The sequence below is a fragment of the Mytilus edulis genome, chromosome 9 (genome assembly GCF_963676685.1).
Source record: "Mytilus edulis chromosome 9, xbMytEdul2.2, whole genome shotgun sequence".
Lineage (NCBI taxonomy): Eukaryota > Metazoa > Mollusca > Bivalvia > Mytilida > Mytilidae > Mytilus > Mytilus edulis.
Window position 1 is genome coordinate 16,763,806 of NC_092352.1, and position 25,676 is coordinate 16,789,481.

General features: G+C 32.1%; 1 protein-coding gene across 1 annotated transcript in view; it reads left to right on the top strand.

The window, feature by feature from the left end:
- Positions 1-4,802: 4,802 nt before the first annotated feature.
- LOC139487717 (synaptotagmin-15-like) overlaps positions 4,803-25,676 on the top strand; it is a 162,827-nt gene continuing 141,953 nt past the window's right edge. Inside the window, exon 1 of the mRNA XM_071272738.1 lies at positions 4,803-5,005. The gene's annotated coding sequence lies outside the window, so the exon portion shown is untranslated. The remainder of the gene's footprint in view (positions 5,006-25,676) is intronic.

Consider the following 25,676-nt stretch of genomic DNA (forward strand, 5'->3'; position numbering starts at 1 on the left):
ACCTGGCCCATGTTCACTTATACTTTGTAGTCAAAACAAATGTATACTGCGGGATTTACTGACAAATGACATACTTATAATTTTGAAATGACACAGTCTAGAACTTTGTAGTTGATGTGCTATAAAAGCATACGTGATTTAAAAAAAATACAGCGTTTGCAACAACAAAAAAATCTGAAGCATTGTATTTCATTACGTAATTTCCTTCTCATTAACGGATAATCAGTACATGTCGCTAGACAGTATAATTGTTATCTTCAGACTTTCAATTCTATTTTAGCTTATATAAAGAAAATACAACTAATCAAATCTGATAAACAAGATTCGATTCTTCGAACTGTTCTATTTAACGACGTAGAAAATAACTCAACATTACCTTTTATTTGTATAAGGAGTGGTATATATGATAGCACTCACGTTCATTTTTGTATAAGCTATCTTATCATTCTGAAAAGTTGTTCAGTCTGAATAGGTGTTTGTGCTCGTTTCTAGCATAAAAGAAAATGAAAAATGAACAATGAAAATTTGATATTACAAAATAGCTGTACTATACAGTCTTCAAGACAACTTTTATTATGAATAATTAAAAGGCAGATTAATCGCATAATTTAGATGTTAAAATTTTTACTAAGTCACTATCTGTAAAGAGGGTTCCAATGATCTCTTTTTTTTTCAAAATTTTTTAATGTCAAACTCACCAAAGGTTTTGGACTTATGATTAGAAAACATCATTAAAATTTGAATAAAAATTGAAGAGTTAATATTTTTTCCTGGTGACATAAAAAATTGTATATACGTATGATACCTTAACTCGTGTTAGATTTACTTGAATACCAAACACATGCATTGTTTTAAGGATTCAAATGATAAGAGGATCTGGTAAACAAATATGTTGAAGGTGCTATCTCGGCACCAAGAATTAAAATTATATTTCTAAGATTTTCGTGAGATATAATAATGCATTGACCTTCAATTCTAGTACACCCCTGAATAAAAAATGTTACAATCAAGGTTATACCTTACTGCGCATGCCCATAGGTAACATCGTATACCTCGGGCTACAAGGCCGAGTTCACTTGAAACTCGACTTTAGAGTTAATAGATTATCACGTGAACGCACCAGAGTTGATATTCGGAACAACTCTAAGTAACTCTAGGGTAAGGCACTGACCAAGCATAAAAAATAAAATATTCTCATTGGTTTGACGTCATTCAAGAGTTTCTCGAGTTTAACCCTAGCTCGGTGAGGGTTGTAACCAGGGTACGCGGGGTTAACTCGAGTGGTTCAAGTACAATCGTATTGTTGAAACCCGAGTAAGTAAAGTGAACTCGGCCCAATAGATTGACTTTCAATTTAGCTCTCTTTGAGTAAAGAGGTTTTTTAAATTATTTAAAGGTTAGTGGGTTTATTATTTTAGTTAGCATGGCTAACGCCCAACTCAATGACATTCCGGAAGGGATGGCTACACCGTCTCGAGAGAGCGGTGCACTTGATTCGGAAGACCATAGGGTCATTGAAGAAAATGAAAGTTATACCGCAGTGGCGGTAGAAACTGATAAGGTAGTCGAGCCTTTGGGCTCTTCTCCCAAGGCGAGGAGAAATATCTCTTCTCGTCAAGATGATGAAATGTCGTTAGTCGACGGGACAGAAGAAGATGTCAGACAGAGTTGGTCTTACCTAGATACCAAAACACAAAAACGGAAACGGGACCAAACAGAAAAGGTAAGATTAAACATAGGAAAGTTGTTAATCATACTAGCAGTTCCTATGAAAATACTGAGTCACAACACTTTATTGTCTCCCATGAAAGAACCACACCCACTGATTCTGAACAAAACGTTAAAATTAGCCGGGTGGACGGTCTCCGGAGATCATTTAACTCAATTGGAATTTCAGAGGAAACTAAAGAATTACTCCTTGGGTCTTGGAAATCGGGAACAAGATCTTCGTACGACAGTGCCTGGAATAAGTGGTCTAGCTGGTGTGACTCACGGGAAATTGATTCCTTTTCAGAACCTTTGGCCGCTATCTTATATTTTATGACTTGGATGTATAAATAGGGGTATCAATACAGAACTTTAAATTTTCACCGTTCGGCCAGATCTTCAGTCTTGCCATATATCGATGGCGTCCAAATTGGTCAATTACCTATAGTAAAGCGATAAATAGAAGGTGTTCTACAAAATATCCCACCTTTACCAAAATACCAATTTTTATGGGATTTGGATATTGTCCTCAAATATTTATCCGCTTTACCAATAAACAAAAAACTTGAGTGTTCAGTTTAAGGTAAACAGTTATCAATTTAATTGGCTTTGGCAGCACCTAAAATGATATCTGAAATTGCAAGGGTAGACAGAAGATGCATGTCCAGTAAGGTATTACCTGGATTGTAACATTTTTATTCAGGGGTGTACTTTAACGAGCTGTTATTTGATTAGAATTGAAGGTCAATGTATTATTTCTCACTCTAATCTAATCATATAATCACTTTTTCATTTCGGGCGCCTTGCGCCCTCAAACAATCTGAAATTATAAACTTTTACAAGTCATCTCCCTAAAATACACTTGAAAAAAATTATTTAATTCAACAGATTTTTTTTAATAATATCAAATTCAATTTTACTTTTGATGATTGAAAACCTTCATCTAAATATGATGAGCGTCTGAAATAAAATAAGGCGATATGTTGGCGACAAGAAACATTATGGAATATTTTTACGGGACAAACTCATCCAATCGCCCTTAAATTAGCTCAAAGCTTAAGATTTTCTTGATTATCGACCGCAATTGTTCATGGTTTAAAGTATAAAAACTATCAAAATGTAAAGAGGATTTAATAAATGAATGTGCTTTCCTAGAGTCAAGTAATAATTTGTACCATGTATAACAATTTTTAGTCTCCTCGCGAGTTGATGAACAGAACTAGAAGCTACAAAAAAATAAATATCATGTCTTTTACTTTTAGGAAACTTTGTTCCTCAATGCTCTTCAACTTCGTACTTTATTTGGTTTTTTTTTTAAATTTTTGACTCGAGCGTCACTGATGGGTCTTTTATAGACGAAACGCGCGTCTGGAGTGAATATTAAATTTGAATCCTGTTATTTATGATGAGTTTATTTACATGGAAACATATGCTATTTCCTATTTCAGTGGTCATGATTTTGCTTGTATAAATGGAATTGAAATGTAAATAATTAATGCAGACAATGTAAAAAAAATAACAAAAATACCAAACTCCAGGGCAATATTATTAAAGGGAAACGTCCATTAAACATGAAAAAACTAACACGCTTGACTATATCAACCAATAAAACGAATAATATATGGCTGCCATATTCTTGACTTAGTTCAGAAACTTTTCAAAAAAGGTTGTCTTATAGTTAGCTAAGTCCATGATATTGAAAAAAATGGTCGAGAAACTCAAACAGACATTATTGGTAAAAATGTCAATATCTTGGAACCTAAAATGTGACAACAGACTTCACATATAAATAACAAATGACTATTAAAATCAAACAATCAATTTAAAGACATAAAGATATCGTGTCAGAAATCCACTAAGAGAAAACAAATCTTGGTTACAAATTAAAACTGAGTGAAACACATAACTAAAGAGGAAAACATAGAAACATCAGGACCACTGAAATACAACAAAAACAAACGCACTATTTGATAACAAGTGCCATATTCATGACTTGGTACAGGACATTGTAAGAAAATAATGCTTGGTTTAACCTGGTTTGATGTTCAACCTGGTTTGATGGCAAGCAAAACCTCTCGCTTCAAATGACATGTTTAAACAAATATCACTAGACACAACACTACGTGACAGAACTGCAGCTCAAACACACACAATAACGCACATCACCGAGAACTGCACAAACACATGATATAAAAGTCGACACAACATTTCAACGGTAGAACACAACGATCATCTTCAATCAATGACAGACACCACAAACAGTGACGCACTTACTTACGTTACGAACATGCAAGCTCGAACTTTATACACGAACATTTATTAAAAAAAATAGTTGAGTCTAGTGCGATATCTTAGAGTATCGGGGAACATTTAAGAGCGGTCTGTTACAATTCTTTGCATACATTAAACGTGCTTATCAATTTAAAATTCCTTTGAAAAAATACCACAGATTACGACCTACATATTTCTATCTTCGGACTATCACAATAAGTATTTGTCAGCTTATCTGTACCTAAACCATTATTGAAATGAAAACAAAGTGTACTATACTATCAATAACTTCACATGGATCAAGTCATTTAAAAATTTAAAATCTGCATAGTGAAGTCGAAAGTCTTCACAATTATCGTTATGTTCGGCAACCGTTCGAATATTTTTAAATTTCAAATAATTTTTGGGATTTCTCATGGCAAACAGACTTTATTCAATTACAAATTATCATGTTTTCCCACTTAATTTCTGAGCTCACGGTTTCGGGTTTTCCTTTTTTTTCTATAAAGCTTCCAAATGCTTATTGGTGTCAACTAACATCTCATATTAGCATTTATATGAGGTAATAAATAATTTAAGTAAGGAGAATTATTGACCTCGTACAGCTTCTGGTAGAAAAATCAAGACCGTTCAACACTGAATTTATATACGTGCTGTTGCATTGGAAGTAATAAATCTCTAACGACGATTGAAAACTATCCATAAACAATGCGTTTCACTTCACAATGGAGACAACGGAATTAGTTCATGAATGGATTCATTAAATAGAATATCTTTTTCATGAAATCAAAAAGCTCTGAGAATGGTATTCAATTTGAGCTGTAGCAATTATAACCATGTATGATAACTTTCAGTTGTATGCTATTGACATTTTACACAAATGATGTTTGATGGTACATATCTTACATTCCGCCTACAGAGAGTTAAGAGTCATATTGGCTTCATATTGTCCTTGGAGGATATTAACTAACAATTCCGACATGTTTTACAGTAACAAAATTAACATCAAATAGAAACTTCAAGAAGGGTAAGTCGTAATTTTTGTCATTTTTTGTAACTTTTCTCTTAAATCTATTTCATATATTACTTTTACAAAGTATTAAATGGCCCAGTTAGTGCTGACCGTGACAAAAAGGTAAACTATAAATGAATTTAATGAAATGCATGGCTCCTTATTCGGTCAATGATAGAGTATGTACTTTCAAATTACTGATCGCTCTTTGAAAAAAATAAAAAAAAATAAAAAAAAATAAAAAATAATAAAATAATAAACACTCTTGGCGGTTTTTAATTTTACAGGTATAAGAGATACACAGGTTTACTCTCATTACATAAAATTATTAATTTAAAATGAAAAATATTATTCAACAATCACTATTTTCAAAAAAAGATATTATTGTTTTTACTAGCGTATGTGCTGAAAAGAAGACATTACTTTTTAGAATTGATAAACTTGGAACTGAAATATTAGTAGAAGGTATTCTAAATCTCCCTTTTTGCATTACCTTACTTCTTTTTGTATCAATTGATTATTGTCCTGAAATTGCGTTAAAAATTGCAACTGAATGTTCAGCAAGCAATAATCAATCGATTATTATATTTCGAAAGTATTATTCATATCTAGTCATTGTTTTATGCCATAAATTATATTATAAATATGACAAATGCTCGTTTACAAAGACTAATCACGTTTTGTTTGCTCAGCGTTAAAAAGTCTTGGTTTTTGATGAAAACCATGTTATTCTGCATATTTTGTTTTTTACATTAAAAGGTATCGTTAAATAATTGCGGCGACGGATTTGCAAATGTTTTTTTTTCAAATAAGAAGTCATAAGAAACCTCAAATTAAAAAAAAATATGCATAAGTTTTTTTTATGCCTAAATGGATAGTTTTCATTATACAACTTATGTACATATACTTTTTTCTGAGGAAAATTCTTTAGTTTGTCCACATTTAGAAGAAGTTTACTTATTTATAATTGCTTCCTTCCAGGAAGCAATTCGCCGACATATTTTCCGTATGCATAGTGAACTGAGCGTAACCCTCCTAGTAAAAATCCGGTGATCGCAATACGCATGAATCTGTCATTATAATAAACACTTATCTAATTGTACATGTTAAACACGTGCTCAATACCCATGCTTTTTGTTATTTGTTTACTATAAGGTGACAATCGGTAAACTTCGGCTTCAAAACACGGCATTTAATGAGCAGCCATATTTGTTAAATCATAACAGACAGAGAGAAACAAAATGACGATTATACGATATATTTGTGTAAAAAATGAGAAAATCGTGCACAGACGACTAAGTTTATGATATATACATGCATTGGTTCAAGAATTGGATAAACATTATTTTTCACCACTCACTCGTTTCATATGACTTTTAAAAAAAAGGTGATCGTCAAATAATGTGCTACGAGTCAATGATATTTTATTCGTTTTCATCACATGTATAACTAAACTTTATTGGTTTATTTTCTTCTAATAAATCCTTGACCAAACAAATGTAACCAAGTTCATTATAGGTACTTTTCATTTAGGCATAGGCAAAGGTTTGTCTTATTACAGTATTTTATCAATTTGCAATGGTGATGAAAAGTAAACAGTGCTTAGTCCTTATCACTATCCGATTGTATTTATAGGTTTCATAACGAGTGAGAATTAGATATCGATTGATATCAACTCGAGTTATTTAATTTCAATAATAATAAACGAGCCTATGACGAGTTTATTATTATTGAAATTAAATAACGAGAGTTGATATCAAGCGATATCTAATTCTCACAAGTTGTTAAACCTTGTTGTGAATGTGACTTTGTCTTCATGTCCGTAATGTCGCAAAACAGTGTTAACGGTGTTTCCCGTATTATTGACGTTGTGTGATAGTGACGTGGGAGAGGGCGATGGTTGCCGGATGAACAAGATGGCTGAATGTTTGTACTGTCGGAGTGTATGCTGTGTGTTTTGTATTTTATGTAACGTCTGTATATACATATAGTGTGAATAAATCGTGACTGTTATTTTCTACAAAGATGGTGTTAAGTTATAAATTTATGAACGCTCGGAACTCTACGTTTACAACAAACCTATTTCTCTTATGGCAAAAAGTTGTATGTGCGTGGCCTATTTGTTGCGAGTTGTGTTGCTACGGCCGTTTTTCTTTGCAACGCGTACTGATCTTTCTCTTATGGTTGGGGCCTGTTATCTAATTTGTAACAAATGTATTGACACGTTTTTCTACAATAATTAACAAATAACTCACTTGTTGCGCCTTAAAACGCCCGGTGTTTATGTATGACACCGGAAGCATACCTATGACGTCACGTAGTGTAGGGACCAAAGAAGATAACATCTTTTCGCGGAATTTTCTTTAATGAAGATTTTACACTGAAATTGTGATTGAAATTTAATTATGAACTTGTTTTGCATTAGAATAGAGATAACTGTATTGTATTTGAAGCTTTGCGGACGTCCATCGGTAGTTTTACTGTCGCATACAGAGGGAAATTGAAATTGGAAGTTGTGCCAGTTATAATGCCCTTTGCTCCGTTACATAACCGTACACGGGTTCCTTTCTTTATTTCTTCGTCCATGATAAGATTTATATTAGATTATGCAGACGATAAAGCAGACGAAAATCGCGAAAACCGGAAGTAAACAATCAGTTGTCAAGAAAAAAAGTAGTCCCGGCATGACCCTTTCCAGTGAATAATGACCTGATCAACGGCCAATGAAAATATTGGAAATTTACGAGATAAGCCAATCAAATTAACGTAATTTTGATATCACTTTTTCATATCACACTCCGTACGGTGCGATACGAAAAATATCTATTCACGTGGGAGTTAGATAACAGGCCCCAACCATAAGAGAAACTATGGTATTTGATAAATTAATTATCGCAACACAGTAATAGATTTTATTTTTAGATCCTGTGTCCGCACTATGAACATGCGCCTGTGAAAAATGATTGATATGTACCACAATGTACTTTGATCACTTCCTCTATGCATCATACTATTGGCAAAAGGAGGCATTTGATAATTTCGAAAGTCTTACGGAGACCTTTAGTTGCTTAAATTTACGCCGGGTAAATCACTGATGGAGAGGACTCTTATTTTCAATTGTAAAATATTTTTTTTATTTTTTTTATGTATTTTACTGATGAACTGCCATTTACGAAGCATGAAACAAAGTTAAATAGATACAAAAACGAGATAAGAAGAATAAAACAATGGCTTTATGATTTACTATTGCAATATTGAGGATTATGTCTTCTAAATTTAATATACGATTGTTTAAAATGCAGACGACATGTTTATTGGTTCGATTGTATAAAGTCACAGTGGAATTGGCGTTTGAATGAAAAATGTTATATGCCACAAACATAATGTTTTCTACTAGTCAATATTCATTCTTTACAAATTTCCGGTACATTGATGAACATTTCTATTAAACAATACGGTTATACTGTTTCAGCTCCCTCATATTACCCTAGACATTTTTTAATTGAATAATTATGGCGTAATAATAGTTCATCGCCTTTAGAATATTTATATATTATATTCTCTATGGTGGTTTTGCTTAAGGATTATGTATCCTTTTGTTGATTCAATGCTAAACCTATCGAAATTTTATAGAAGATCCAGAGCCTTTCCCCTTGTACTCTCATATTTGGCAATTCGATGCTTGATAGATAAAAGATTATTACATGCAGTGCTAGCAATAATTTCCTTAACACCAGTTTATATAAATATAGACTAATTCAAGTACACCTTTTTAGGGTGCGCCCGACTTAAGTGACTCAGCATGAGGTGTTTTGAAATTTAAAGGTTATTTGGAACTTTTCGTAAACAATAAACGCTAGCTGATCATAGAAAAACAAGTCTGTAATCTATGTTTAAAATTTTATAACAAAAATCTCTGTATTAAAGTCTGTGAATTTTCTACAAAAATCTTGGTTTTATTTTCACCACATTCTTTTTTTCTACGAAATGCAATTAAACTACAAAAAAAAATGGTTGCACGAAGTTTCCCCTTGCTATATGTACAAAATGGTCCATCTCTATTATTCATTATCTTTGCTGTTTTGAGACTTGTCACGGTACTTTTCTATATATTTGAATTTGATGTTATATTTGTTATTCTCATCGGATTTTGTCTAAAGCTTAGTCCGTTTCTGTGTGTGTTACATTTTAATGTTGCGTCGTTGTTCTCCGCTTATGTTTAATGCGTTTCCCTCAGTTTTAGTTTGTTACCCCGTTTTTGTTTTTTGTCCATGGATTTATGAGTTTTAACAGCGGTATACTACTGTTGCCTTTATTTTTCATAAGTTTGATGTGTTTGATTTTTTTATATAACCATTTGATAAGGAACTATCTGTTTTGAATTTTGCCTTGCAGTTTGGTATTTTTTTATTTCCTTATTTCTCGAATGGGTTCGAAAAAAACTAACACAACACAACTAATAATTGTCTAGTTGCTGACCAAATATAAAGTCATTCTGTTTTGTAGTGCCTGTAAGAGAAGATAAAAATAACTGTTGAACGAAGCTCCTAGAGATAAGTTACAGGAATAACTTTACGCAAAGCAAGGTTTAAATTCAAAAACCAAAGTTCTTAATGCCTTGTAGAATATCATTATTGACATTTTATTGAAAATTAAAGATTTATCCTGATTACAACATAATTTGTTATACGCGCAATTATCTCGGTTGCAATTTAATCCATTGGAAGTGCGGTCCTTAGGTTGTATTATGATCTTCCCAAATATAAACAAAAGTTAAAACTTCTCAACTTAAAGTTAAGAAAATGTGATATTGTTGCCAATGAGACAATTCGCCACAAGAGATCAAATGCAGGATCCTTTACCCGAAAGCAATATCCCATCTCGGGATAAAAATGGGGGTTAATAAAAGATTATTTCGTTGACTTGATATTTGATGCATGTAATATCAACACAGACCTTAAGCACTCACGCTACTAATACAAACACTTATGTAGTACATACAGTCAAGTGTTACTGGACAATTATTCGACGGAAATATACACAGATTAACACAGTGCATTGTTCTGAGTGTTTTACGTCGATGCCAGCTAAATCTAAACTCTACGTAAATGGTAATATATATTGAAATAACGTACACAGCGATGAACAAGAATCAATTTTACTTCTTGATTAATTATAAGTTTTTCTTAATTCTGCTTTCCTTAATTAATTTCCTAACTATCATGATTAATGTTTCTGGGAGCAATTGACTCTTTGTACCCTCAAACGATTTCTAGCTTATAGGAATCTATCTGTGGTAAACTACAACATATTTCATAGCACTTGGCATTTATATATCAATCAGAGAATACCATATTACATTTATCATTAATAAACTTCGTGAGTAATTTTTCGAAATGAAAATTTAATCAAATGAGCCAGTTTTATTTTAAAGAAATCATTTCTTAACTTGAAGGAAAACTTATTATAAAACAGTAAAAAGATTAAAAAACATATATGAATTATCTTTTAAGTGACGTTTAAGGCAGCATATAGATGATGTCAATACTTTTTTTGTATTCATAAAATTGAATGTATGTCCAGTCTTTGACGAGTTAAAATGATCTCTTTATTCAAAGTATCGGGAAACAGGACCTTTGTATCTGACAGATCACCAGTCACACGTTACATATGACCACTGGCAATATACTGACCAAATATGGAGTGTGTATGTATAGTAGTTCATAAGAAAAGTGTGACATTAACATTTTGTCTTCATTCATCATGCCATATTCAAAGTACTAAGTTCGACATACACTTAGTTTAAAAAGAAATCACATAACACAACTCATCATTGTGAGATAAGTGACCAAATAAAAAGCCATTCTGTTTTGTTAGTGCTGAGATATATGACAATTAATGATACTTGTTCATGTTGTCGGACAAACCTCTCATACAGAAGGTATAATTGGAATAACTCCACGAAAAGCAAGGTTCGAATCCAAAAGCTAAAGATCTTAATCCTTTTTAGAATAGTTTTTTTGACGAGTATTATTATTAACATGCCATCAAATTGTAAGCCTCATCTTGATATTGATATTTATGTATAGGCAATTGCCTCGGTCTAGCAAACAAATAGGTTCAAACCACCATTGTGTCTTAAAATGTCCCTTACACAGTCAGGAATATGGCAGTTGTAATATATAGTCCTTGTGTATGTATGTTGGCGTTTGCTTTTGTTGTAGTTCACTGTTTTTGTTGTTCCTTTGTTTTCCACTTAAAGTAAATGTGTTTCTCGCAGTTTTAATTTATTGTTATCTATTTTTGTTTTTGCTAAATCTAATTATGACAATTGAACAGCAGTGTACTACTGTTGCCTTTTTGTTGCAATTTCATCAATGAGAAGTTCGGTCCTCAGTTGTTTTTTACCTTCTAACACATAAAAATTTTTGAAACTTATTTACTTTAAGACAAGAAGATGTGGAATGATTGCAAAGAAACAACTCCAAGAGACCAAATGCAGGCTCCTTAACTGAAAAGCAATATCCCATGTAAGGATCTTAATGACCTTATATTAGATGCAAATAAACCCTTATCACTCACGCTTCTAATACAAATAATCATGACTTCATAGGTTTTTTTCAATTTTAGTAGTGCATTTACTCCAGTATAACCGGAAAATAATGCAATGTCAGTGTACACATGAAATGTGTATATTTCTGAGTGTGTCACATCGACGAAAGCTAAACCGAATCTCTGGGTACATGGTAATATATATTGTGAATGAACTTACGTACACAGCTATGAACAAAAATCAATTTTGTTACTTGATTTAATATAGGGTTTTCCTTGATCTGTTTCCCTAAATTTTCTCACTATCATGATCAATGTTTCTATGAGCAATTGACTCTTTATACCCTCAAACGATTTCAAGCTTATTGGAATCTATCTGTTGTAAAACAAAACAGATTTTCATAGCACTTGGCATTTACATATTAATCAGAGAATATCGTATTACATTTATAATTAACAACTCTTCTTGAGATGTTTTCAAAATTAAGAATTATTACAAATACGACTGTTTCATTTTAAAGAAATCCTTTCTTAATTTTAAAAGAAAAACTATTCAAAACTACGGATGTGTTCAGACAAATTGAAAACAAAAATAAATTATATCATGTTTTAAAACACGTTTTAGACAAAATATAAGTAATATCAATACTTTTAGTATTCATAAAATTGTTTTGTTTTGTTGAAAAGTTTGAAAAATCTCTTATTGATGTTACTTGTTATTCAAATTATTGGAAAATCGGAAGAAGGTATCTAACGGATCACCAGTCACACGTTAAAACTCATCACCCCAAAGCTGCTTACAGAATAGGGTATTACTATAAAATTGAGAATGTAAATGGGTAATGTGTCAAAGAGACAACAACCCGACCGACTTTGACTTTCTAAAACATAAGGAAGGGTGAAAGTTATCAACTCAAAGATTCGAAGATTTGATATGGTTGCCAACGAGTCAACTCTCCACCAGAGATCAATTGCCCGTTTGAACAGAATTTTTATGTAGTTCAATATACAAAAATTACCCATATTTGTCAACATTCTATTTTAATAGAAAAAACGCAATGAGGTTGCAACAACCTTATTAAAAATAAACCTTTGTCTTCCCTGGTTTTATATGGTTGATGAGCTCCGTCTCATTGACGTGTACCTTATACATATACATATCTCGTGTTAATGCTTTAGACATATATTTGCGTTTAGTCACAATAAAAACAGTAAGACACGAACATCGCTGATGCTGTAACAAATTTAGGGATTCAGAGGAGTTATACAATTTATTTTGCTAAAAGACTCTACACTACATTAAGTCAGCTAGAAACTCTTTATGTTGCTAAAAGTTATTTCATTTGACGTTTATTGTGAAATTAAGCATACTTTATCGTTTAGTAAATGTCATTTTACGCTTGATTAATGGAAAACGAAGTGATTATTACATTCATCTAATAAATATTACAACAATTTAAGTTTTTTTATTTTTCAAGATGTCATTTGGAAAATGTCGAGTAATCACTGCAATTTATCAGTTAAGTTATTGAATTTCATATTTAATGAGTTAAAGCGATTTGAACTTGCAATAAAAGTGAAGAAAAAAACCAAGTCATTACTTCTGCAAGTGTTTGTTTTCAGTTAGAGGTAGCTCATAATCAAGAAGGACAAGTGTCCCAATCCTCTGTGGGATATATTGTCTTGTCAAAAAAGTGTCAATATTACCACAATTAGTCTCGAGCAAATCAACCACATTAAAGAATTGCATATCGAAAGTTTTTAACGCATTTTATAGAATATCGAGTTTATAATCCTGGTACCTTTGATTATTCACAAGCCTTATTTGTGAACAATAAACCGAGTACCTTCCATTCATTTTAATTCTTAAAAGACAATAGTTTTAACACCGATAAACGAGCTCTTAATCTTGATTTAACGAATGTCTATTATGAAAATATTACCGAAGCGTAGTTGTAACAAGTTAGATCTGGAGACACTACAGTAATTTCTAGAATGACAACCTTATTGTGTCATAGTTGTAACGAGGTTGATCTGAGGGTATTGAATTTCTAGTATTACAATCATACAGTGCTGTAGTTGAAAAAAAGTCAGATCAATGGACACTATATTTCTAGTATGACAATCATTTTATCGTGCCGTAGTAGAATAACAAGGTAGATCTAGAGACACTAAAATTGTAATTTGACAATTTTGCCGTACCGTAGTTGAGTAACATATCAGATCTTATCATATATATTGAGTAAAATGATAGATTTAGAGACATTAAATTTCTAGTATGCAAATCTTACCATACTGCAATGTTATAACAGATCAGATCAGGTATAAATAAAATTCTTTTATGACAATCGTACATGACCGTATTTGTAAAAAATCAGGTATCAGGACGCTATATCTAAAGCATGAGTTGTGTAAAGAACATATTAAAGTTAAACTCCGTCGTAAACTGCGAAGTAACTGATTTGAAAAAAAAGACAGACATACTTGTATACATATACAGTAACCCATAATGGTCACAATTCTTTCTTCTTTTAGAAAAGACTTAGAGCCAATTACAAACCTTTCTTTTCTACAAAAAGTTTCGTGTCGTACAGCGTTAAATTCAACTGAAAGCATATTACGGATGTGAAAACAATTTTTAATCTGTCTTCACGCCAATCTCTGTAGTTTCATTTCCGACAAACAGCAGGTTTCCTTCTTGGATAATTATTTGCTATAGAAAATTAGCCTATTCTTTGCTATTACACGATATTTTAGTCTTACAATTCAAACATTTTTTTATAATTGAAACATTTTCCTCAATCAGCTTTTAAGATATTATTTTTTCAACCCAAGTACAAATTAAATTTACATTTCGATAATAAAAGTATATTTGAACGCTTAATTAAAGCTAGTTTTATCCCATACAAAATGACCAAATGATTGAAGATATGTATTTTCTTCCTTTCAAGTACAATTAAAGCCAACACGAAATGACAAATAGTTTCTGAAAGTGGTGTTTTACACCAAATAATCAATGATACCTACAAAAAATCAAAACGTTCATCCTCCATTGGAGATTATATGTCTTTAAATCTATCTATTTATCAATATCATTGTGACGACCGTCAACAGTCAAGTTTGGCAATTATAAACATATCTACTGTCTGCCAACACTTGTCAAAGAAGAAATCGAAATGTAGCAACACAACTATGTTGATCAAAAACATAAACCGTACATGAATATGGTAAGCAACCATTTAATTACATCTCGAACAATCCATTTAGCTATTTCAAGGGAATTGTAAGCACATGATTGCCATTCTAATTTAAAAATCGGTTAATATTTAGTTTTAAGCTAACAAAAAACATAATTCCAAAACTGAGAATTTATGAAACCGGACAGGAGTGTTGTTTCTGAGTTGTTGAAGCCTTTCAGCCAACAGCTATAATAGTAAGAACATTTTGACGCTGCATTCAAATCATGTGTCTTCTTTTGTGTCTTTTATTCTCAACTTGGTCGTCATGTTGTTGGTAGCTGGACTATGGAGTTTTTAATTTATATGTGTGCCTAAACTTATTAAGTCTATCCAGACTATGTATTGTTCGAGAGTTTGTGCGTCTATTGTTTATTTTATGGACTGGTTCGGTCATGGTGGTTGGTATGGTGTTTCGAACTGTCAATATGGTAATTCTTTGTTAGGTTTTATGGCCCATTTTGTTTTTACTTCAATAAAGTCACTGTTATATGTGTGATTCCAGATATTCATTTTTGTCGAACCTTCGACTTTAGCCGAAAAAGCGAGACATAGCGATCCTACATTCCGTCGGCGGCGTCCACAAATATTCACTCTGTGGTTAAAGTTTTATAAATTCTAATAACTTTCTTAAACTATCCTGGATTCGTACCAAACTTGGACAGAAGCTTGTTTATGATCATAAGATAGTATCCGGAAGTAAATTTTGTAAAAATAAAATTTCATTTTTTCTGTATTTTACTTATAAATGGACTTAGTTGTTCTGCCAGGAAACATTACATTCACTCTGTGGTTAAAGTTTTTTAAAATTTTGATAACTTTATTAAACTATCCTGGATTTGTACCATATTTGGACAGAAACGTTATTTCTGATCAGTATACAGAAGTAAATTTTGTAAAAAAAAATCCACTTTTTCCGTATTATACTTAAAAATGGACTTAGTTTTTTTTCCATTTAACATTACAAACAGTCTGCAGTTAAAGTTTAGTAAATCACTTGTATAAGATTCATAAACCATCCGGGATTTCTACCAAACTTAGACAGTGGCTTCTTACAATCAAAAGATAGTTTCGAGAGGAATATTTTTATTGATTTTTGTCCTCATTTTTGTTGAGTGTGCGATTAACAGCAATAGTAGGCGAGACACTGGGTTCCGCGGAACCCTTACGAATTTGTTTTATTACAGTAGCAGTTAAATCAAATGATATAAATGACGAGTTCCAACTTTCAGGTTTTCTGGTTGATTGATTTGTGTTTTATTATGTACATTATTATGTACATTATTACTGTAAAACATAAGCTGCACGTCACAATGTGATTTTTGTTTTGTCGAGTGAGCAAACCGAATTAGTTTACAAGGCTTCATGTTGTGCAGAGCAGCTGATATATTACAATAGTAATATGATGCAATTATAACAATCGATTTATCGGATGTAGTTGTTAGTTTTCTTTGTATGACAATCAATTCAGAATATTAAATAACAAGTTTATGTCTTAGAAACGTTTGGTAAAACGTTATGGCATCGGTGGCAAGTCTGTCGAAATATAAGTAAACTATTCAAGCTGATTTGATGTTACATACCTGTGATTTGCAAAAAAAGTTCTGCAGAGTTATTTAGGGTAAAATAATACCGACAAAACCTTTTCAGGTCTTTGGCCATGGTGTTGTCTGTCCCTTTCTTAGGGTTTTGCATATCTGTCATTGAGTATTTGTCTTTTCTAATGTCTATTGTTATTTCGGGATAAAAACACACGTGTTTTTTTAAAATCAAAAGATCTATAATATTGTGGATAAAATTCTATGGGAACTACATACCGTGATACTTATCAACAATATATTACAAATGAGGAATTAATTCTATTGTCCATTTTGTCATAATTACAATAAAAACGCTATAACATAGTTAATGTCCGGACAACCAGTCGCTATTTAGTTTGCTCAGGTTCGGGGGTTGATAAATGGATTTGACAGAAGATTGGTCATTATGATTTCCCTTGTTGCTTTTAATCAATCTCATCGTATCGACAGTTTTTTTTTATCTCAGTAAACTGTTTTTGTCAATTGCTTGTTATGTTTTCTTTCCAATCAATGGTGTCGGGTAACAACCTTAATTGTCGTGGAAAATAAACTTCTCTTCGTGTAAATGTCATCTGACGTTCTGGAAAACTTAAAGTGTCGAGAGTTGACTGTAAATAAACAAACAAATAGGAGAACATCATCTTTTTCGTGCTTAACATTTTTATATTAACTCATAGTTTGACTTGCCTTATTCCTTAGATCAACAGAAAAGGAACTATAGGTTTTGTCTGTGTTTAAATCATATTATAGATCGTACAATAAATATTCTATTCCTTTCAGTAGTCATTTTATGGTAATAATTTCTTTGATTTTATTAGTTTATGATATCCAGGTTCTATAGAGACAAAACACTGTAAAAGCGTTATAATTTGATCAGTGCGAATCGTTGTTGATTTTTTATGTGCATTAATGTGAGGAAACGGTTGATTATCAATGGTCATTTATCGCAGGTCATTTTGGAATATAACCCATGGTTGAAAGCAAAACATGAGGAAATTGCATATACTCAAAAAACGAAACAAAATCAGATTCACCGACAGGGAGCAGACATAAATAATTTGTACAACTGGTGTGTGAGTCATATCTACCATTCAACAATAAAATATGTTTAAACTACCGACAGGATCATACATCTTAAATTTAACACCAAAACACTTTTTTTTTAAATTTATTTTAAAACCAGCCAATAATGGAACTAAAGAAATTACCATATTTTTTTTTATTATGATTTATCTACAAATTAGAGTAGCTTACATCCACTCCTACCAAGTATCGCGGCTGATAAAGAGCTACATAGATTGCTTTATTGGACGACGGGATAATTACTATTGAATAAAGGCTACGAAGCACATAAACTTATCCAATCTTTATACCACAGTAACTCACAGATATTAAAGGCGAGTAAAATCGTAGCGCGTTCAAACAGATGTTTCTTGTAGGGAGGGTGTTGAATTTTCTGCACCTGTCTGAACTAAGCAACAAATATCAAAGATCAGTTGGTCGCCTGATGAAAAAACAATTGTTCTGGTACTATCAAATAAACAGTCTTTTGAAAAACAATTATTCTGATACTATCAAATAAACAGTCTTTTGAAAAACAATTGTTCTGGTACTATCAAATAAACAGTCTTTTGAAAACAATTGTTCTGGTACTATCAAATAAACACTCTTTTGAAAAACAATTGTTCTGGTACTATCAAATAAACACTCTTTTGAAAAACGATTGTTCTGGTACTATCAAATAAACACTCTTTTGAAAAACAATTGTTCTGGTACTATCAAATAAACACTCTTTTCCCGATTGCAATAAACATTTCCTGCCCGTGTTTTATCCATGTCGACATTGGCAAAGCCTACCAATTGGATTTGTGTTCTCGTCTTGAAAATACATAAACTGCTTGCTATTGGACGTTGATATTCATTAATCAATCAATCATACAATAGGACCAACGAAAATAGATACATTTTGTATACACTTGACGTAGATGAGTAAAACCAATATATGATTAATATAACAAAAAATGATTGATTAATCTTCAACGACAAATAGGTAATGCACAACATTCAAAATTCGTGTGGTTTCTGCAAAAGTGCTCGACTTAGATGAGGGGCGTATTAAAAGTTCATTTCCCCTGGTAAATGCAGATATAATCGATAAGTCTCAAGTAGCTTTTGCAGATTTCGTTAACGCTCAGACCACTTGGCATTCTCCATATACGAGACATCGAAAGAAAAACCGTCCAAATCTAGACCAGACATGACTTCGTATTTATACACCCCACACAGTCAAATAGGCACCCCTTTACAGTATGGCGTTTTAAATGACTGTCGGTTTTGAGATGATCATGGATTACCCTATTTCTATACTGTAGTCAACCCTTGGGGTTCGTGATAAAAAGATAACTGCTGTCGTTTCATGAGAAAATGATGTAAGAACCCCTTATCTATTATTTATTCGAGGGACTCTTGAAATGCAAATGCCATTAAATACTATTTTGCCACAATGATATTACGATTGACTATAACTTTGTAATTTCTGCTAAGTTCAATTTAACAAATTTGTTTTAATCATTTCCCTGTGGGAGAGCAAGTAAACGCTAATTGAGTATATCTGTATGTAAAAATAGCCATTTTTGTCACGCTTTTTGTTCAATGACAGAATGTCAGTGTAAGTTTCCTGTTTTGACGTGACCATTAAATGGTAACTAGTTTATTCCGGTTAATTAGGATTGGTCATCTACAAAATGGACAGGAATGTCCGTCTTTTTTTCTTCTTAAGCATCACGAGAGAGGAACCATTTGGACATGTTAATGACATTTTTCAATGTAGTAGTGGATTATAAACAAGACAACAAACGCCACAGTACCCAAAATTTCACTGACTACCCAGTTTTCAAAACCACAGTGTAAATCTTACAGGTTCTTAGAGACTAAATAATTTGTATTACACAATTTGCCATTATGCACGTTTTCCGACATAGCAAAACACATTTAAATCCACACAAAACGGTCACATTTCAATCTAATAGATGCTGTATCTAGTGAAAAAGTTAAATCTATGGAAACGTTGCATGGGATGTCCACACAAATAGAACTTTTATTGAAGTCAAAATATATAACAGATAATCCGTTTCTCATAAAATGCATAGTAGCACGGATTATAAAGAAATTACACCAATTATCAAGTATTCTATCTTTTTGGGATTGAACATGCTTGAAATTTTGAAACACTAAGGCTTTTCTTTTTCAGAAATAGATTACCTTAGCTGTATTTGACAAAACTTTAAGGAGTTTTTGGTTCTAAATGTTCTTCAACTTCGTAGTACATTATTTTTGCGGCTTATATCTTTTTTTTATTCGAGTGTCCACTGGTGAGTATTTTGTAGAAAAACGCACGCACGTATGGTGCAAATACAAAATTTTAATTCTAAGAACTATGATGAATTAATTAGAACAAAAATGGAAAAACAATAACACTTTGTATAGCTATTTTGAGCACTTGGGACCATGCCTATTAACTGATAGGATTCTTCCCTTTTGTACTTGTGTATGTTTAAGGTAAAATCCAAGTACAAATCAAGTTACAATCCAGACACTGCAGATCGTAACTAATGATTTCCATATTTTCAGTCAATTTCTGGAAATCTGTAGGGTTCTTTACTCTTCATTTATCTTCACATTTTCAACCAACAAGGACACTCACCCGGAAATTAACTTGATCCAGTATTGCCTCCAATAATTCTTTTCTGGAGATAGTAGATAGATAATCAAAAGAAAATTACAGTAATTATACGTTATTATCGAGAGTTATGTCAACACTACCTATAAGTTTGGTCAAACAATGAAGATTTGTGTATAGTTTGCAAAGTAAAAAAGCCACTTTGGTTTATTGACCGTTTAACACATATAAATACATTTTTCAATATTTTATTGAGGAAATTAAACTAAATGGTTTTAAATGTCAAAGTGTAGTCCAATAACAAGACGCCTTTTTGTTTACTTATATTAGGATCAAGTGTACGCAGCGTTAGAAAGCACTTCTGTAAAAGAGAGGCGAAAACTATCAAAGTGAAAATTTAAACTTATAAGTCGAAAACAAACTGACGATGCAAAAAAAACGGAAAACGATCAAGAACAGTATACAAACCACATTTACTTGTCATGGCGTCCGTAACATGTCGATGGTGTCATGGTGTCCGTAAAATGTCGATGGGATGATTTCAACTTCATAACTTGCAGTTATGTGTTTTTAAAATAACTGCATTGTAAGCAGCAACCCTCTATCATTTAAACAAATTTTTCATCACTGAGAAAGAAATTTTAGATCAGTTAAAAATTTTGAATGTTAATAAACCAGCTGGACCTGATGGTATTAGTCCTAGAATTTTAAAAGAGTTTGCTAGCTTTATTCCTAAACCATTAACTAAGTTATTTAATATGTCTCTATCAGTTAAACAGGTTCCACTGTTATGGAAAATTGCACATGTTAATCCTATTTTTAAAGGGAAAGGTAGTCCACATTCAGCTCTAAACTATCGTCCAATATCTGTTTCTAGTATTGTTTGTAAGATTATGGAAAAAGTTTTATTTAAACATTTGTATAATTATATGAGAAATAATAACCTTTTGTCAAAGTTTCAATCTGGATTCCAACCAGGTGATTCTACTGTTAATCAGTTAATTGAAATATATCATAAAATTATTAGTAATATGGATAGTGGTAGGGATGTAAGGTTTGTATTTTGTGATGTATCTAGAGCTTTCGATAAAGTTTGGCATAAAGGACTTTTATTTCAACTTAAACAATCTGGCTTAAATGACCAGCTCTTATCTTGGATAGAAAGTTATCTTTCGGATCGTCAACAAAAGGTAGTTTCAGAAGGCTTTTCGTCCATCTTTTTGCAGATGACACCTCTTTATTTGTCATAGTAGATGATGATCATGCTGTAGCGGCTGCTTCTTTGACTGATGACTTGAATGTTATCTCAAATTGGGCAAAATCATGGGCTGTTCAATTTAATTCTAAGAAAACTAAAAATATTGTATTTACTAGAAGGGAAAGGGAGCATCCACCTGTATTTTTTGGGATAAATGGTGAAGAGGTTGAGAAAATAAATATTCACTGTCATCTTGGGATAACATTTCAGTCATCAGCTTCATGGCACACGCATATTGATATTATTTATAAAAAAGCATGCTCTCTTCTTTCTGTGCTTCGTCAAGTTAAACACTTATTAGATAGGAGTTCACTTTTACGTATTTATTATGCTTTTATTAGACCTATATTAGAATATGGTGATGTTATTTGGGGCAATTGCTCCCAGCATGAGACTGAGCTTCTTGAAAATATTCAGATAGAAGCTGCTAGAATTATTACAGGATTACGACGTAATTCCTCCAGACAAAAACTTTATATTGAATTAGGTTTAGAAATTCTGGAGAATAGACGTAATAAACATAAGCTTATACTATTCTACAAAATATTAAATGGAATGACACCTGCATACTTATATGAGTTAGTTCAGCCATATCTTCCCAGACAAACCCCTTATACTTTGAGGAATGCAAATAACACTTTTCACCCGCCTCTTGCTAGAACTAGCTCTTATTTTAATAGTTTCATTCCTTCCACTATAAGACTTTGGAATAGTCTTCCTTTGAGTTTACAAAAACCACCAAGTTTGGGTATATTTAGAAGTGGACTAGATAAGTTTTATAGGACTGATGATATATTTAAACCTTTCAACTATGGGATAAGGAAACTAAATATAAGTCATTGTCAACTTAGAAATAATGCTAGCAACCTTAAATCTCATTTGTTTAATCAGTTCTTATCCGAGAACACTTTTTGCACAAACTGTAACCATCCTGTTGAGGATAACCAACATTTCTTTTTTATTTGCCCTAAGTATAATGATGTAAGACAGATCCTTCTTGATTCTATTTACTCCATTGTTGATAATGTTGACATAAATATTGAATTACTACTTTTTGGAAACAGATTATTTTCATATGATATGAATATTGCTATTTTTAAATCTGTTCAGAAATATATCAGTGACACTCAACGTTTTGTTTGAAACTTACTTTAATTTTTGTTTCATCTATTTTTATTTTTTATTTTTTTCTACACTCCAACATTAATTCATTTATTCCACTAAGCAAGCTTAGTGTCTCTTTCAAGCCATATATATATTTCTAATGACTTATAAAGGATATTTGCATGTCTCAATGTACTTTAAATAACTGATGATTAATTGCCTATATATTTTTTAATATATTTTGCATTTAGTAAGTAACACTGTTAACATATATTTTCTCGTGTGTGCTCACAAGTAGCATGCATGTTCCACTATATTGCATTATTTTAAATACAGTTGTTGTGATTGAATTATACCTTGTACATGTAATATGGAGAGAGCTTTTATAGGCTGTGCCTGTTGCTCAATCCTTTTCATATCTTAATGAATAAAATATGTTTAAAATCAAAAAAAATCTATCAAGAAAACACTCAAAAAATCTAAATCAATATTTTCAACAACTTTTCGTCATTTGTTTTGTCAAAACTTTCATGTTCGAAAAAATAGTCCTCTCAGTTGCAATCTGCTTGTCGATTTTTATTGGTTTAAGTAAATTTTACTTCATTAATACATGTTTAACACCGCCGCAATTTTGCGCCTGTTCCAAGTCAGGAGCCTCTGGCCTTTGTTAGTCTTGTATGATTTTTCATTTTAGTTTCTTGTGTATAATTCGGAGTTTAGTATGACGTCCATTATCACTGAACTAGTACACATTTTATTAGGGGCCAGCTGAAGGACGCCTCCGGGTGCGGGAGTTTCTCGCTACATTGAAGACCCATTGGTTGCCTTCGGCTGTTATCTGCTTTACGGTCGGGTTGTGTTGTTGTCGCTTTGACACATTCCCCATTTCCTTTCTTAATTTTACCATTGTGAGTTATCTTGAATCACACAACTAATAGTTAGTGACCTTGACGAAAAGAATCGTTAACTCTATATTTTTATTTATAAATTTATTCGGAGCGTATAAATCGCTAGCAGGCTGTATTAATACTGATTATTACTGTGTGTACATCATAACTTTCACTATAATTGTCATCTTAACAATATAGATAACTGAATTAGTTGTAACAATAACAGTAAAAAGAATCATCAAATAGGTTTTCCATTCAATATACAATCCACAATGATCTGTACTTTATAGAATTACCTTTTTTACCTAGAACAATGTCCAAAGTCTTGTGCACAAAAACAGATCAAAATGATACTAATCCCATCAGAGTCAAGTTTCGAAATTTTTTTTAAACACAATATAAAGTTCAATGTGCGTTTCTAGATTCATCTTCGTCAGGAACGCTGACATATAAATTGTTTAAGCCAGTATGTGCAGATACATAGTTCTAAATAAACTCATCTTAGATACCAGAACTAAATTTAGTATATACGCCAGACGCGCGTTTCGTCTACAAAAGACTCATCAGTGACGCTCGAATCCAAAAAAGTTAAAAAGGCCAAATGAAGTACGAAGTTGAAGAGCATTGAGGACCAAAATTCCTAAAAGTTTTGCCAAATGCAGCTAAAGTCATCTCTGCCTAAGGTAGAAAAGATTTAGTATTTCAAAACATTCAAAAATTTGTAAACAGTAAATTTATAAATATAACCATATCAATGACAATTCATGTCCACACAAAAACTGCTGACTACTGGGCTTATGATAAGCGTTATGAGTTTCATGACAAAAAGGACCTTAACCGAATGTACCTTTCGGTGTGCTATGTGCAATCGCCAATGACGGTTCGATTTGTCTAAAATTCACCAAACAGGCTTGATTACAGGTATTGAAGGTAACAGGCTTACAATTTGACACGCCAGACGCCAGTCTGCATAAGACTTATCAGTGACGCTCAGATCAAAATAGCTAGAAAACTAAACTAGTTTAAAGTTGAAGAGCATTGGGGACCCAACATTCCCAAAAACTGTGCCAAATACGACTAAAGTAATCTAAGTCAAGCCTTGACCTGTATTATCAAAGATTGATGTTGAAAGTATAAAACAAGTACTGTAACATTTATTCTGTAAGAAGCTATGAGTGCCTTCAAATTTATTTCACACTTATGCCATGAAAACATATATTCATTGTCTTTAAACTCAAAGCATAGAAGATCAAAGTACTGGCCTTAATCAAACTAAACAAGTTTAAAAGTATAACTTATGACTTTGACAACGTCATGCAGCTCTTTTAAAAGAGTAAAGTGTTGTAATGTATTTAAAAATCGACTTGGTATAACCTTTCAATATCTTAGCTTATGATGTATTACTTCGGCATGGGATTTTCATCTTTCAAAATTCAAAATTCAATTCGATATGTTATAATATACCGCTTCGACATGTTATATTAACCTTTGAAATTCTACCTATAAGGTGTATTTTGTACAGTTTTACTACAACAAAAAACAAGTGAAAGATACCAGGCGGACATTGAAACTCATGAATCGAAAATAAAACTGACAACGCCATGGCTTTAATCTCCAATATATACTGTAATTTCAAATACACCAATGAGCATATGCAACAACGACATGCTGACCTTTCAAGATCACAATAAAGAGGGTTATGTAATATTGTTTTATTTCAACACGGTATGATCTTATATTATCAAATAACAAGTTTTTTTTAATAACGTTTAACTTCAACATTGAATGATGTCCTATTAATAAAATCAACAAAGTTAAAAACAAATTATGTTATTTTTACTTCAACACGGCATATTAAATGTAAAATACCAGCCATCGATATATATATAAATATTTTACTGTTTTATTTTAACCTAATATGTTGACCTTAACATTGGTATCGTGGAGAAAAATGTTAAAACATAAATGAAACATTAATGGGAGGGAATAAGACGAGATTTGTATCCAAGAAAACAATGTCACCCGAGGCGAAAGATGTATGGAAAAAAGTTTTCTTAGACAACAAAAACCAAAGGACGATAACTGTGTCCTCTGACCTAATAATAATTTAATGACACATTACAATACATAACTCGATGATTAGCATGTAGAGGTCAACATAAAATTGAGAATGGAAATGGGGAATATGTCAAAGAGACAACAACCCGACCATAGAGCAGACAACAGCTGAAGGTCACTAATTCGTCTTCAATGCAGCGAGAAACTCCAACTTACAATTTAAGTTCATTGTCTGGAAGAAAGCACTACGAAATAAATGTGTTCTGGGCCCCATGGTATGCTAACTTCTTTTAATATCAAATTTCGAGGTAAATGTAATAATTTAACTT